Raw genomic sequence first — 14,826 nt, forward strand, 5'->3', positions numbered from 1 at the left:
AAATAAAATAAAATAAAATAAAATAAAATAAAATAAAATAAAATAAAATAAAATCATAATTTTTTAATTGTAATCTTTAACTTACTTTTAAATACAAAAGTCTATTTCACATGTTTCTTGTTTGGTGTTCTGCAATAAACCTCCTCCATGAGATAAACTCATGACTAGTGTCAATGCCTGCCCATATTTTTCTTAATACCTGTAAGAATTCCAATCTCCTACTACAAGAATCACATGACCTAAAAACCCTCTAACATTTCATTTCTACAGTGAAAACATACCATTTCTGCCAGAATTCAGGAGTTTAAAATCTAGTGTGATATTTACACCCCAAAACAATGAAAATAAAAATGTAATGGGGTGATCAGAAGTTGTAATTTTAAAACTCTTTTAAACTTTTCACAATGGAAAATGAGACAGAGTTTAACACCAGTGTCCAAAGCTTTAATTGCCTTTTGCCAAAACAAATATATTGTAAAGGCTTTCAAACGAGATGTATTGTCTTCACCAACAATTTTATCTTGTGTTGGTTTCTTCTAGCATTATTCTGAATCAGAATACAAAATGTATACATATTAAAGATAAAAAAAAAAAAAAAAAAAAAAAAAAAAAAAACTTGTCTTACTTTAAATCAGTGAAAACTCTGCCCTAGTTGCAAAGCTTGTTCTGATCACACTTTGTGGAAATAGTCACCAGCTTCTTCTACGTTCTTTATTCTTACTCCTTGCAGTTTAATAGCAAGGTATTTCAATGTATATTAATTCCAGTGGTTTTTCTATATAACTTCCCCTTTTTCAGGCATCACTGCTGGGAGGTAGCTAAGAGAAAATATCATGTGCATAGTGGATGGGAAAGCTGAATGCAGAGAAGCCTGTGCTGCTGTTAGCACCTAAGCTGACACCTTTTTAACATCCAGCACAGAGCCAGCTTGGTTTTCTGCTTACACTTGGATTTGAACATAGATTCAGTTAATTGTGTGCTTACTTAGATAATGGAGAAAGGCTCCTCCTAGTTTGTTTCCAAAATTGTAAAAGAAGGTCTGCATACGTTTAATTATTATTCAGATTTGTTTTCCTACTGCACAGGCCTAGTGCAATACATTTGCTGAATGAAACAGCACAGGACATCAGGACATTACATGGGTGATTAAACAGGCATACTTATTTTTCTCTTCTTTCTTATGCCAGGACAAGCAGAGAATCTCTCAAATTAGATTTGCCTCAAGTGTCTCAGATCATGCCAGCATTAACATCCCAGTGTCGACTTTATCATTGTGTTTTTTCACACAGTACAGATTATCCCACCACACTTTATAAACTTTTTAAAATTATAAGATTTTGCTTCACTAACAGCAGTCATTTTCTTTGTTTTCAAATTTTATATCAAACGTTGTCTTTTTTTTTAAAGAATATAAATATTCAGTCTATTGTTAAATTCTATCTACTTATTCTTTCTAATCTTTCAACTATTACAAAGTGTTTTAGGTGAAAGTCACTAAATGATACATATTTCCCTTTTTAAGATGCATGGTCATAACGTCTGATGCTTAATTATTGAGAATTAAGTAAATTGTTCACAATAATAATGAATTATATTAGTAAAAGCAATCCATGTTTGATCTATGCATTACAATGTGACTGCTTTGGTCAGGGACATATGAATCTAATCTACTTCATCATGTATGAAACAGAAATAACTTTCTTACATTTTCCCAGCCGTGTAAAGTGCGAACTTGCCATATCATTGCTGCCCAGAGAAACTTAGACATGCAGAAAAGAACAGTTTGATAAATTGTTTAATGAAACAAGTCCAATGAATGACACTGTTTTTTCCTAGACATTACTTTTATATTATGAGTAGGAGACGATAAAAGTGTCGCTTGTGTCAAAAGTGTGGGAAAAAGACCAGAGCAGTTTTTTTTTTCTTTTAACTCAAACGTTCCCAATTTTTAATATGTTTCATGTGACTTGGTACAAGACTGACAAATGTTCAAAGGAATTTCTTCACAGTTTGAAGTACATATACTTTATCTTTTTTTAAGTAAAGCAGCTCTATCTTTATTAAAGTTTCTGCCATAATACATGAATTTCACTTAGAAAAATGTGTCTCTTCCTCATCAGGGAAACTTCCTGCATTGGACCAGTCCCAGAAAAAGGTCCATTCCCTTTGGAGAGACACACATGGAAGACAACAGACCTCAGTGTAGGAGCTGAAATGCTGTGACACTGATGGCACATCCTGGACACCCGACTGCTCTTTGAAAGCTCTTGTACCATTTTCTCCATTAGTGATTGCTTGTTATCCTCTAACATACAGACAGAGAGCTTTTCTGGGCCTTGCAATTCATAGTGTAGCTCCATTACAAATTATTACCAATGTCTACTACTTAGTAACACTTGTGAGAGCCAAGGAAGTTTATATTCAGTATCTGTAAAGATACTAACCTAATTTGGAGTTCATGAGTTGATACAACAGTATACCTTCTACCAATATACCTCAGTCTTTACCAGCAAGGGCTCTAGCCACATAGACCAAGTCACAGAAGGCAAAGGCAGAGACTGTAGCAGAAGATCAGATTCAAGATCATCTAAGGAACTTAAAAGTATGCAGGCCCATGGGACCTGATGAGATGCATCTGTGGGTCCTGTGGTAATTCATGGATGAAGTTTTTAAGTCCATCATCTCTCAGAACCTGTGAAAGTCCAGTGGAGTCCCCACTGACAGGAAGAGGGGATTATAACCCCCATTTTAAAAAAGGGAAAAAAGGAAGACACAGGGAACAACAGGCCTGTCAGTCTCACCTCTATGCCCTGCAAGATTATGGAGCATATGCTCCTGGAAACTGTGTTAAGGTACATGGAGAAAAAAGAAGTCATTGATAACAGTCAACGTGGTTTCAGTAAGGGCAGATCATGCCATAGTTGCCCACAAATCGGGTGGCCTTCTGCAATGGGGTTGCAGCATTAGTGGACAGGGGAAAAACAACTGACATCATTTACCTGGATTTGTGCAAAGGATTTGATACTGTTCAGTTCATGTCAGATAACCTTAGTCTTCTACATCCAATTTACCTGCATGTGCGACTCTTTGTAGGAGATAGAAGGAAATAGGTGTTGTTAGAACAAGATTCATCTGATCCATTTTATAACTTTATTTTAGAATACATTGCTTCTGAAAGAATCTTTCTTTTTGTTGATTGTGAAGTGAGCCTACAGTGACTAGTTCAACATCTGCAGATAGACATTATAAATCTAAGCCCTGGTGCCTGATCTATATTGGTCATCAAGTTGAGTCTTAGCAGGTATTTTTGTTCTCTTATGTACAGTAAATCATTCATTTTCATTCAATCCTTAAAAGCAAAAACAATCTGAAGAAATAGATACTCTCAGTGAAGCACACAAAATCAAAAGTCTTGGATGCTTTCAAATGGAAAATTGCCTTTATTTCTTTCTAACCCATAATACAGAGACTCCAAAATTCAAACAAGTTAGTAGCTCTCAATTGTTAGAGTCCTCTTTGCAGAAATTGTTGATCACAGATACACAGCTATAGTTGCCTTTTAGTATCAGCTGAGCTGATACTGAAATACAGCCATAAGAGTGCATTGCAATTTAGAGGATTTAAGGCAATGAGGCAGCAGTGCTCCAAATGAAATCGTTATCACTTCAGCAATCCTGTTTCCATGACATCTCACTGAAGAGGATTTCATGAAGTGCAGAAGAAAAGCATCCATACTTCTAAAGTTGTTTCACATTTTTTTTCTTACTCCCTAGGTTTTCAATAGCCAATTTTCAAACAGGTTTATAACAGGCCTTGTTCTCTGTCACATTGATTGAATTCTTTCTGATAACTTCTCTAAAGACCTATTCTTCCAAAAATCATATTTTCTGAAAGGTGATACATAATATGGTTATCAATCTTCTTTCTCTCTCTTGAGTAACAGTAAAAAGTACATATACATATATAACATTCAGTTTTCTGACCATGTTGCTTTATACAAGCAGATGGTATGTGAAAATGATCACATTTAGCTTTATCTTTTAGCTAACAATATAAATTCATGACAATATTATCGAATGTGAGCAGTCTAAGGACCCTTGCTGACAAAATTATTTCATTGTATTCAGAGCATCATACAGCCAAAGCCCAATACAACTTGATTCTTTGGAATTGTCTGGGTGCAAACCATGTCATTCTTATTCTGAAAAGATAGAGGTGGATTTTTTGTTTGTTTTGTTGTGTGTGATTTTGTTGTTGTTGTGTTGTAATTTTTTTTTTTTTTTTTGGGGGGGGGGAATTATATCTTCACATAACAAGTGTTAATTATAAATATATACAAAATTGTTAGAATGGAATTTTATTCTTCTCTTTTATATCTAGAAATATCTTCTTTATTTACTAAATTAAATTCTGGGTGAGGTTGCCTTACATTTCCTACATTTGACAATATTTTGTTTAGACGAACATGGTTGTTACCTCTACGTTCAACCTGATTCCTAGAAGGATAGGAAATATTCTTTATATACAGTGAAAAGTTGTTGAAAATGCAGATAGGTAGCTAAATTCATTGAAAAAGCATTTTGCTGGTGCTAAAAAACTTGCAAGACTCAACAGCAAATAAATATCAGTATTTAAAACAAGTCTGAAAATTCTGCAAGGGATCTTTTCTTCTTTTTCTTGGGGAAAAAAAAAAAAAAAAAAAAGAGAGAGAGAGAAAGAATGACTAGTGACTAGGCTGGTCAACTTCATATAAATCCAAGAAAACTATATATGGAAAACTTAAATTTTCTAGTTAAAAGAAGGTTTTAGAATTTAGAAAGAATTAATAGAAGTATCAATATAATGATATTAAGAGAAGGATTTTTTTTTCTTCCAAAATTTATTAAAAGGTTCATCTAAAAAATACAGTAACATATAAGCAACTACCTATGGCTAAATACCCTCTCATTTGTGTCTGACACAAATCTGTGTAAAGTCGAATTTATGACCTACAAATACCAAATTTGAAAATCTGAAAGTGCATTCATAGTAATTACCCTGAGGAATACATGGTTCAGCAAATATTTCAAGATTGTTTAAAGTCACATATGTCTGCCCTTATTAGACACATATTTGCCCTACACACTTTTTAATTCTCTTGAGTTCTCTTCTTAGTTACTTTCTTCAAAGTAACCTTCTGGTCAACAGATAATATTATGAAGTTTTAAAGTGTGTACCAATAATACATTCTGTATATCGTAGCCATTATTGCTTATGGCATTTAAAAGTAGTTTGTGATCCTTGACTGAAATTCACATATACACAGTTTTGACCATTAGTAGTGGAATCAGATTTCATTGTTGCAGCTTTCTGAAGATTTTCGAAGAGAACTGATGTCAGTTTCACCATTAAAAATGTTTTATCATGTTGTCTTTTATTAACTCTACACAAAATGAGTCAGCATTTCTTTCTGTTTTGCTCAGGGAGATTTTCTTTCAAAATTCAACCAAAGTAGAATGGTAAATCATCTACCCAACACTAAGAAATGGAGCAAGTGTATAGAGAAGTTAAATCTGCAATAATCCTAGCCTCTTAGATTTCAAAGCACAGAGAGTCTAGTAAGTTATAGTGGATATCATGGTTTTTTGGTTGTTTGGGTTGTGTTATTTTTCTTTGTGTGTGTGTTTGTTTGTTTGTTTGTTTTGTTTTGCTTGGGGAAAAAAAATGGGTGAAGAGGAGGGTGTGGTGTCATAAAGTTAATAATATGCAGTATGAGATAGCATGAATACTCTCCAAATACTGTTATCTCCCATGAGAGATAAAAATTTGGTTCACTTTGCACTGAAACATATGCACCCACTTAGGCCATAGAAGTTAAGTGTTTTTTTCTAGAGCTACTAAGCACACTTGTAAAGCCTGGCAGGGAGGGATGTAATATTCTTTTCCATAGAGCATATCTTTTGCAGCTGTGTATTAAGAATTTCTGTCAGTCATTGTGGACCCAGTCAGCAAAGTCAAACAAAAGACTGCTGTAAATTTCAGTGGGTTCTGTGAAAAGCATTGACCCTGGAGTCAGTAGCTATTAATTAGCTACTCCTCTATGTCCTCTACAAATAGATAAGTAGCTATCCAAGAACCGAGCTTGTTCTCCACTTTGTACATATGTCAATGAGAATTCTTTGAAGATAAATTACAAAGTAATATCACATTAGCTTACTACAATAATTCTCCACAAAGTATTTTAATCTGTGAAGCATATATTGATTGTTAATGATCAGCTGTGGTTCGCTATCAATGGAATAATACAAATCTATAATAAAAAAAAAATAATAATCTTCTGCAAATACCTTTTACATTCTCAAGGCCTGAAACAAAATGCCAAATGGTTATAAGAGGTCTTTCCAGCAGGGTTATCCAGCAGGTCTTTCACCTCCTAACATTGTAAGATTATTTTTCAGTTTCTTGAAGTACAGAGGACTAGATTCTCACTAAATATAAATCACTGAAGCTTTTTGGACATCAATGGACACATCCTGAACAAAGTAATTTGTTGGAGCTATGACAGTTTCCTCCAGACAATGATCTGGCCTCTTGTGCCTTCAATTTCATGGTACTTTATAAGTGATAAAATGTGATAGACAAACGCTACCTTTGTCCTTGAAGATGATTTGATCTGGAAGGGCAGGAAAGAGGACAATATAAATCAGTAGAATCAGCTACCTTGTTTGGGGGTTGTTTTATTTTAGGATTGTTTGGATTATGTTTTTTGCTGTTGTTTTAAATCAAAACTTCTCATTTACTTCAGTAGCTCAGGATCTTGTGAAAAAGACATCTACAATAAAAACAAAACATATAGTGCTAACACCTTTGACAAACAGCTCCTCACAGTTCAGGCAGAGAAGAAATTTGCTGAACACTGTGTTGGCAGGTGGGTGGAGGTGACACCACAAAAGGTGACAGGTACATGTCACTGATGGAGATGGACTCTTGAATTGCTTTAGGCTCAATCACTTTGTGAAGAGACACCAAGGGCCTCATTGGCAGCCATTCTGATTTCAATGACACAGAGAAAGTATGTTAGACAGTTTATGATATTAAAGTTCAGAGGTTTACTTTGCCAAGCTGCCATTGCTTTATGCCAGTCAAAAATCTATATTCGCTGCATATATTCACAACACAAAGCCAGTTTTATCGGGTTTCTCCCTGTGTCTATAACAGACCTTAATCCCTTCATTTTAGTCTGGAAAAAAAAAATAATAATAATAATAAAAAAAAAAAAAACAGTTTTCATCGACTGACACTTACAAGTAAAATTCGTGACTCCAGGCTCAATGTATGAATTGTTCTGTAAATTCAGGAGGAAAAAAAATAATATTCTACATTCTGGAAACTCAATCCAATCTTGTGGCTTTGTCAGTCAACTGTTTTTCTGAAATACTGCTTTCAAATCTTACATATATCCTCAAGAGGCAATGGTGATGTGTGTTATTTTGGAGCTATTTCAAACTCTTAGACAAGTGCTACTTATTTTCATTTTATGCCTTTCTGCTACACTCTTCCAGGTCTCACTCATTCCTCTGTAGGCACTCATTTGTCACCTCTATTGCATCATTTTGAAACTGCAGATCTCTCTCTAGGCACTAAGACTATGTTTGGTGAAAGTAATAAAAACTCCAATCACTTATATAAGTTTCCCTGCTGAAGGTGAACTTTTGAACCACAGACATAGACCAAATTTTCTGCACTTCGCTTTGCAAAAGCCACTGCAGGGCAATTCAATTTTTCAGCCACACTTAAGCTTACTGATATCATCCGAGAATAAGAAACATGAGAGAATATGGAGAACATGTTCAGAAATTATTAGCATTCTTATGACATTAAGTACATCTTAAGTACAATGACTGAAGCATGAATTTAGTGGAATCAATCAGTATTTGATACATTTTATGAAATAGATATGACTGAAATTACTCTGTTGCATACTACTTACAGCCTACTCGAGAGGTCCAGTACTTTAAGAAAAGTAATATTAATTATTCTGAAATGTTTCAACTTGGTATATTTTTTCTAAAAAATAGTTATCCAAAGTTTCAAAGAAAAACCTTGCACCTTGCCTTTTATTTTCTAGATATGAACTTATAGTTTGCCCTGTTTTCAAGAAAATTAATATAAATTCTCCAGATAAGACCTACCCTAATTTGCAAACTAAAGAGGGTGCCAGATATCTGTGGAAACCATTATTCAGTTTGCTGAATGAAGATAAGAAAATTATTGCCCACGGGAGAAATGACTGGATAATGTTATTTTAATTAGCATTAATCCAGAAACTAATCTTACAGTACACTATTTACATATGCTTCTAGAAAAATTAATAAGATTGATCAGTGTTGTGAGACATATATTAATAAGAATGGGACTTTCAAAATCTGACACAACAAAGGGAAGACACAGGAAGCAGACTGAACTACTCAGTGTGTGTGTGGAAACCTATAATTTGAACCACACAAAACTTCTTTTATTTTTGTTCTTTCTGAATGGTACTGACAATCTGTAACATCTTACCATGCAGAGTTTGGTGTTGACCATTGGTTTGCCTTTTAATTCCCTAACTAAAAGAGAGAAATATAGACTGTGACGACACAAAATAAAACTGGGAATCTCTGTTGTTCCTTTTAACAGTAAACATTACTTTTGTGGTGGTATTAATTAAGCAAATTAACCTGTTAAACGATAAACTACACAAATGAGCTGTCTTCACTGCAAATTATAATTGTAATCCTCATTGTAATTCTATCTGTTATTGAAACCAACAGATCTATGCCAATATCCATTATCTGAGACTGACAGTCTATCTTTATACCACTACAGAAAATTTGATATCAAACATACCACAGGTTTAACAGGTTTAAATGTTTGTATTTGCACTCACAAATACTAGTGGAAGTAATCTGCAAAAACCTGGAATTTATTTAGCCAGGAGAAACTAATTTTTTTATTTGCTGCTTATGATTAAATATTTTTATATTTTGGATGACAAATAACAGTAAGAATATCTTGTAATAGCTCTTCTGCATGTACTAGAAGAGGTAAAAGTTCTCCATTGATGAATTTGCCATAGGTTACACTTCCAATGGAAAACGTAAGTTTTTCTGATTTACATCAATTCACACCAGTGTTGTTTGTTTCCATATCATTTCATGATTTGTTTATGAATTCATACTGTTATGCATTTCAAATGTTTGGCTAATAAAACTCCAGGATCACTTCCTGAAATTTGGATAATTGGTGTAATCTCTGCAGCTCTCTACTAATGCTTTGAAACAATTGTTTTGACCATTCATTGCTTTACGTATACCAGAAAAATTTATTTTCAGGCAAAAATGTTATTTGATTAGTTTTGCTTTCCTTTACCTCAGCCTTGCTTTTCACTGTTAGAATACACCAACTAAAATAGGAGGAAATAGACTAAAGCTCAAAATGCGCTTTGGTCAATACAGATCTGCTTCCTGATATTGACCTTTAGTGACTCTTTAAGGTACTGTTTCACAGCAATAAAAATACATGAAGCAAAATCATTGCAATCATATGTCTTTTCATGTGTTCTAGAATGGAGTTTATGGATGAATACCCTGTTTTCATATTCTTAACAAACAGAAGTGTGTTTTGCATTATGAACTTTCGGACTACTTTGAAAATATACTGAAGAGCCTTTATCAGGAGGCTGCTGTAGAAAAGATGAGCATTTCTTCTAAGCAGTATTTTTTATTTCAGATCCAGTCTTATTTTAGAGAAAAAAAAAAAAAAACTTGGTTAACTGGCCATGTGCTGCCCTTCAAGGAACTCTTCTTGAAGTGGTTTCAGAGGCCATTACACCTAAGCATGGAGCTCAGGAAGCAACAGGAAAACATAGGAGATAACAGTATCTGGAGATTTTTTTCTTGCAGGGAATGGATTACCTTTCTGCTATCCTGGAATGTTGTCACAGGTGATATCAGCAGACTGCCAGATAATTAGAACTGGAATACTGGAGGGATACTGCCAAGGCTTTTCTGTGTCTCTGGATAATTTTCCTTGTTGGTCAACAACAAGTTAAGGAGACTTACTAAAGCACGAAATGAGGATTCATTACATAACTCTAAAGCAACTAAAACCTGCAGAGACAAGATCCAATATTTACAGAAGCCCAAATAGTGTCCATCTACATCCTACAAATTAAAAGGAAAATTTTCAGTAGGAAAAGGATAACCTGAAAATTAACATCTGGCTGAGAGGCTGTTATTATGGGCAACACTTTGGTTTTTATGGTCATGAGACCCTCTGAGGAAAAAAGACTGCTATCAGAAGAGAGAAGATGTCTGTTTGACAAAGTGGGGTATGAGCATCTTTGTCAACAAGCATGACTGCTAGTCTGGCAAGAAGGATTTTAAATGAGCTACCAGTGGGAACTGATGATAGTTGCTTGCAGCTAGCTGAAGCAACAGAGAGCAGAGGTGACATATGCATAGAGAGGGAGCAAAAAAAGATTCGGAAAGGATAAAACATGTTGAAAGAAAACTCACACTAACTGCCACTACACAAGTGAACACAAACTTGGAAACAAGCAAGAGGAGCTAGACCTCCAAAAGCAGTTATAGATTTTTCACAATTTAATTGACTACGTATTCATGGAATTCTCCAATGGTGAGATACAGGCTTTTCAGAAAAGACAGGATGGGATGACAAAGAGGAGGGGATTGTTGTTTGTGTGAAGGAAAAGTTCAAATGTATTCTTCATAATAGGATGGATTACAGGCCTATGTGGGATTTTTTGACTCATGCCCAGACCAGTTAAACTGATATCATAGTGGGAGTATGGTGTGCATATCTGAAGTGAGGAAGAGGGAGAATTTTTCTTAAAACCACTGGCTCTGAGACACAAATCCTAGTTGCCATGAGGGACTTTGGCTCTTTGACATCTAATGATAAGGCTACACAGTCAAGGAGATTTCTGGATTAGATTTCTGGATATCAAGAGTTTATCATTAATAAACGTATTCTTGACAGAGGTGCTGGTAAGGCCAACCAGGTCTGACACATAGTTGGATATGTTACTCACAAATAAAGTAGAACTGGTTGTGAATGACATAACCAATGGCCACAGTAACCATGAAATAGTGGAGCTCAAGGTCCTGAGAAGAGATGAATGAGAGCACCAGAGCAGAAAGATTGAACTTTATGACAGCAGACTCTAAATTAAAGGACTTGGTATGCTAAATGTTCATATGCTCTTTTTAGTGGTACATAGTGCTGGGAACATGGAGGAATGGGCACAAACTGGAACACAGAAGGTTCCATGTGAACGTCAGAAAACACCTCTTTGCTGTACAGGTGATGGAGCACTGGAATAGGTTGCCCAGAAAGATTGTAGAGTCTCCCTCTTTAGAGATCTTCAAAAGCCATCTGGACATGGTCCTGGGAAACCTGATCTAGGTATCCCTACTCAAGCAGGGGGGAGGTGGACCAGATGACATCCAGAGGTCCCTTCCAAATTTAACCATTCTTTTATTCTGTAAATACCATGGAAGACAGCACTGAAGGATAAAGAAAATTTGGCAGGTATTGAGGACAACATCCTTCTGTCACAAGGACTGATGGAAAAAGGTATATGAATAGCAAAAGACCAATATGGCAAAATAGGAAATTCACAATATCTCTTATAAAAAAGCAATATGTACAGGAATCGAAAACGGTAATAGATAACAAGGGAGGGATATGGAATAAGCACTGCCTGACACCCAGGGGTGGTGTTAGGAAAACCAAAGCTCAGGAAAGTTGAAACCTTGCAAGAGACATAAAGGGCAACAGGAAGACTGTTTTAATACTAACAGTAAAATGATGAATATCATATGATATGAAAATATGATTAGTGGGACTTGGACAGTGAGGAGAAATGGGTGAGTGACATAATCACAGGAAATTCAGCAAGAATGAAGCACAGCCCTGCAGGGGTGCAAGCTGAGTCTAGGGAGCAGCTCTGGGAAATGGTTCTGGGCCCTGCAGGCAGCAAGCTTAATGGATGCCAACCATGTGCCCAGGCAGAAACATGAACAATCAGCTGCTAGAGTAGTGTAGGCAGAATATGGCCCCAAGAGCCAGGGGTGGGAAGGGACTGACCCCTTTTCTCAGGGTTTATCAGATACCTCCATTAGACTAAATTTAGAGGTGGCCATCAAGACCACCTCTGGCTGGAGCCCTTCCTCTGTGAGCACAGGCTGCAGGACTACGTCTGTTTCAGCTGGTAAAACAGAGAGCTTTGAGGGCACCTAAAAACGATCTACCAATGTTGACTTCCCAAAAACATGAGAATGTTATCAGAAAGACATACCTGGGCTCCTTACAGAGGTGTAGATAACAAGACTGTGGTCATAAATTTAAACAAGAGGTTCTGACCCAGAGAAAGGAAAACTTGAGGAGAGTCATAATCTGTTAAGAACTGGAACTAGCTCAGCAAGACTGAGAGAGAGTGCCAAGGAAGAGGGGCAAGAAAGGACTAAAAGTGACATAATTTGGAAAAAAATTATTCACAGGAAAAACATTATTCAGGGCTCTTATAGGAAAATGTAGCTAGAAGCAACCCAAGGTCCCAAGATAGGTGCTTGAAAAAAAAATCTCTCTTGGAAAAAAAAAAATATATATTAAAAAAAATAATCCTCTCTGGAGCATAATGTGGAGCTGTGGAAACAGAGAAGAAAAGGTGATACACGGGAAAGAATGACAGAGAAAGAAACGATCTGGAAGAATAGTGGAAAAACAATACTTTTCCAATGAGTAGGCTAGCATTAAGTCAGAAGAAGGAAAAAGAGGGGTCTATGATTAAAAAAAAAGAAAAAAACAAAAAACAAACAAACAAAAAAAACAACGACAACAACAACAAAAAAAAAAGTCTAGGATCCAGTATCGCAACTACATGCTGGCATATTCTTCTTAATGATGTAGATATGTATGACAAGTAAGTACTTAATTTTGGTTTGGTAAACATTTAGCAATGGACACTTACCAATACCAAGCATGGGAAAACTTGGCTCTTTACTGTGAGCAGCCAGACCTCATTTTATCTTGGTTCCCACACATTAGACTTATCCTTTCAATAGTATCTAATGAAAAAGTGAAAGCTGAAAGGGGAAAAAAGAGAGAGAGAAGTTTTAAAATATTTGGTCTGTCAAGCCCAGACCTTGACATTTACTCATAAATGCATGCAAGTCATTTAAAAATGTGCTGCTAGTGCTGTTACCATTTTATCTCTGTTATCAATCTCTGTGTGCATATCAAAAACACCGCTCCTTTGAAAACTCAGATGCTAGATTGTTTATGTATATATTACTTCATTCTTCTGCAACAGTTTTGTCATTAAACATGGAATTTTTGAGACATGAGATATGGTCAAGTGGTTTCAATGTTTATAGCGTTCATTTCACATAAAATTCTAGATTTCTTTAGCTAAATGAAATAAATAACAAAACAAAAAAAAATGATTTGTTAACTTTTTGCATGATATTTCTAGTTCTGCTACTGTTAGAAATGCAAGCAAGCATAAAGTAAATAAGTAAACAAATAAATAAACAGCTACATTATATTTTTGTTTTCTTTCTTTGTGTGTGTGTGTATGTGTGTGTTTTGGTTTGGTATGTTTTTTCATCCTGAACTGATGTTATCAGAAATTGACAATGTTTCTAACACCATTATAGGTATCCAGGGTTCAGACTGTTGAGGCTTCATGAGAATAGCATTCTACTTTGCAAAAATTACTTGTCTCTGACTTTATTTTATGCTTGTTTTCTTCTGTGATCTATAAGTCTTTTTGCTTAATCACTTATTTAGCCTTGATTAAACATAAATGGAATCAGAACAGCCTTCTAGTTAAAAATTGTAAATCTATTCATCTGTTCTTTTTTTTTTTTTTTTTTCCCAAAGCTGAAATTTATGGAATTCTTTGATTTTTCAGGAAAGAAAAAAGAAAAAAAAAATGTAAAGAAACATCTTAATAAGAAACTCTAATAAAATTAATGATCCAAATGGCTGTAGCCATCCTATCTCTCTGTAAAAGAGAGATAGGCTTGCTGTAATACTAGTACCATAACCAGAACATTTAATATAAACTATGGCTGCCTTACTACATTTTCTTGCAGATAAGAACATCTGGTTGGGGAATATTAAAGTACAAATCATTAAATTCATAACTTTAGCCAATTTCGTTTGCATGAAATCATGGACTCCTCATCTCTTTCAGTTATTTAACCATGCAGTGTTACATTGTGATACTTGCGTTTGTTGACATACATAAAAAGACAAACATGGCTACTGAGGGATGCCCAGCAGAGCTCAATAGCAAGCATGGTATTGAGTCCCAATATCTCTCTGATTAGCACTGCTTCAATCATCTTAGAACACAGTGACACCCTTGCAATGACAGACACACAACTCTAGAAGAAGAAGGTGTCACAGCAGAGGAAGGGCTGGTTGCTCCTTGTGGAGAAGGGAGACAGGAGCAAGGCAAGCAGCTTAATGTCCTCTCCCAACAAAGAGCTGGGATACTGAAGCAGCAAACCAGGGTCAATACCAGGGTCAGAGACAGTGCTCAGGGCCAGCATTAGCAATGGACCAGTAAATCCATTGTGGTAAGGGATGCAAGGCACACATTGTGGCAAGGCAGATCCAAGGACAAGTTAGGATGTTACATCCAAGGTCTGGGTCAGTATCAAGGTAGTATGAACCAGTGTACAGACATGATTGTTATGCAGATGAAACAGCTCAGGAAGGGACAGCACAGACAACATCTAAACTACAGTTCCTCAGGGAAGAAGGGGTCTC

This window comes from Netta rufina (assembly GCF_964035555.1).
Source record: "Netta rufina genome assembly, chromosome: Z".
NCBI lineage: Eukaryota > Metazoa > Chordata > Aves > Anseriformes > Anatidae > Netta > Netta rufina.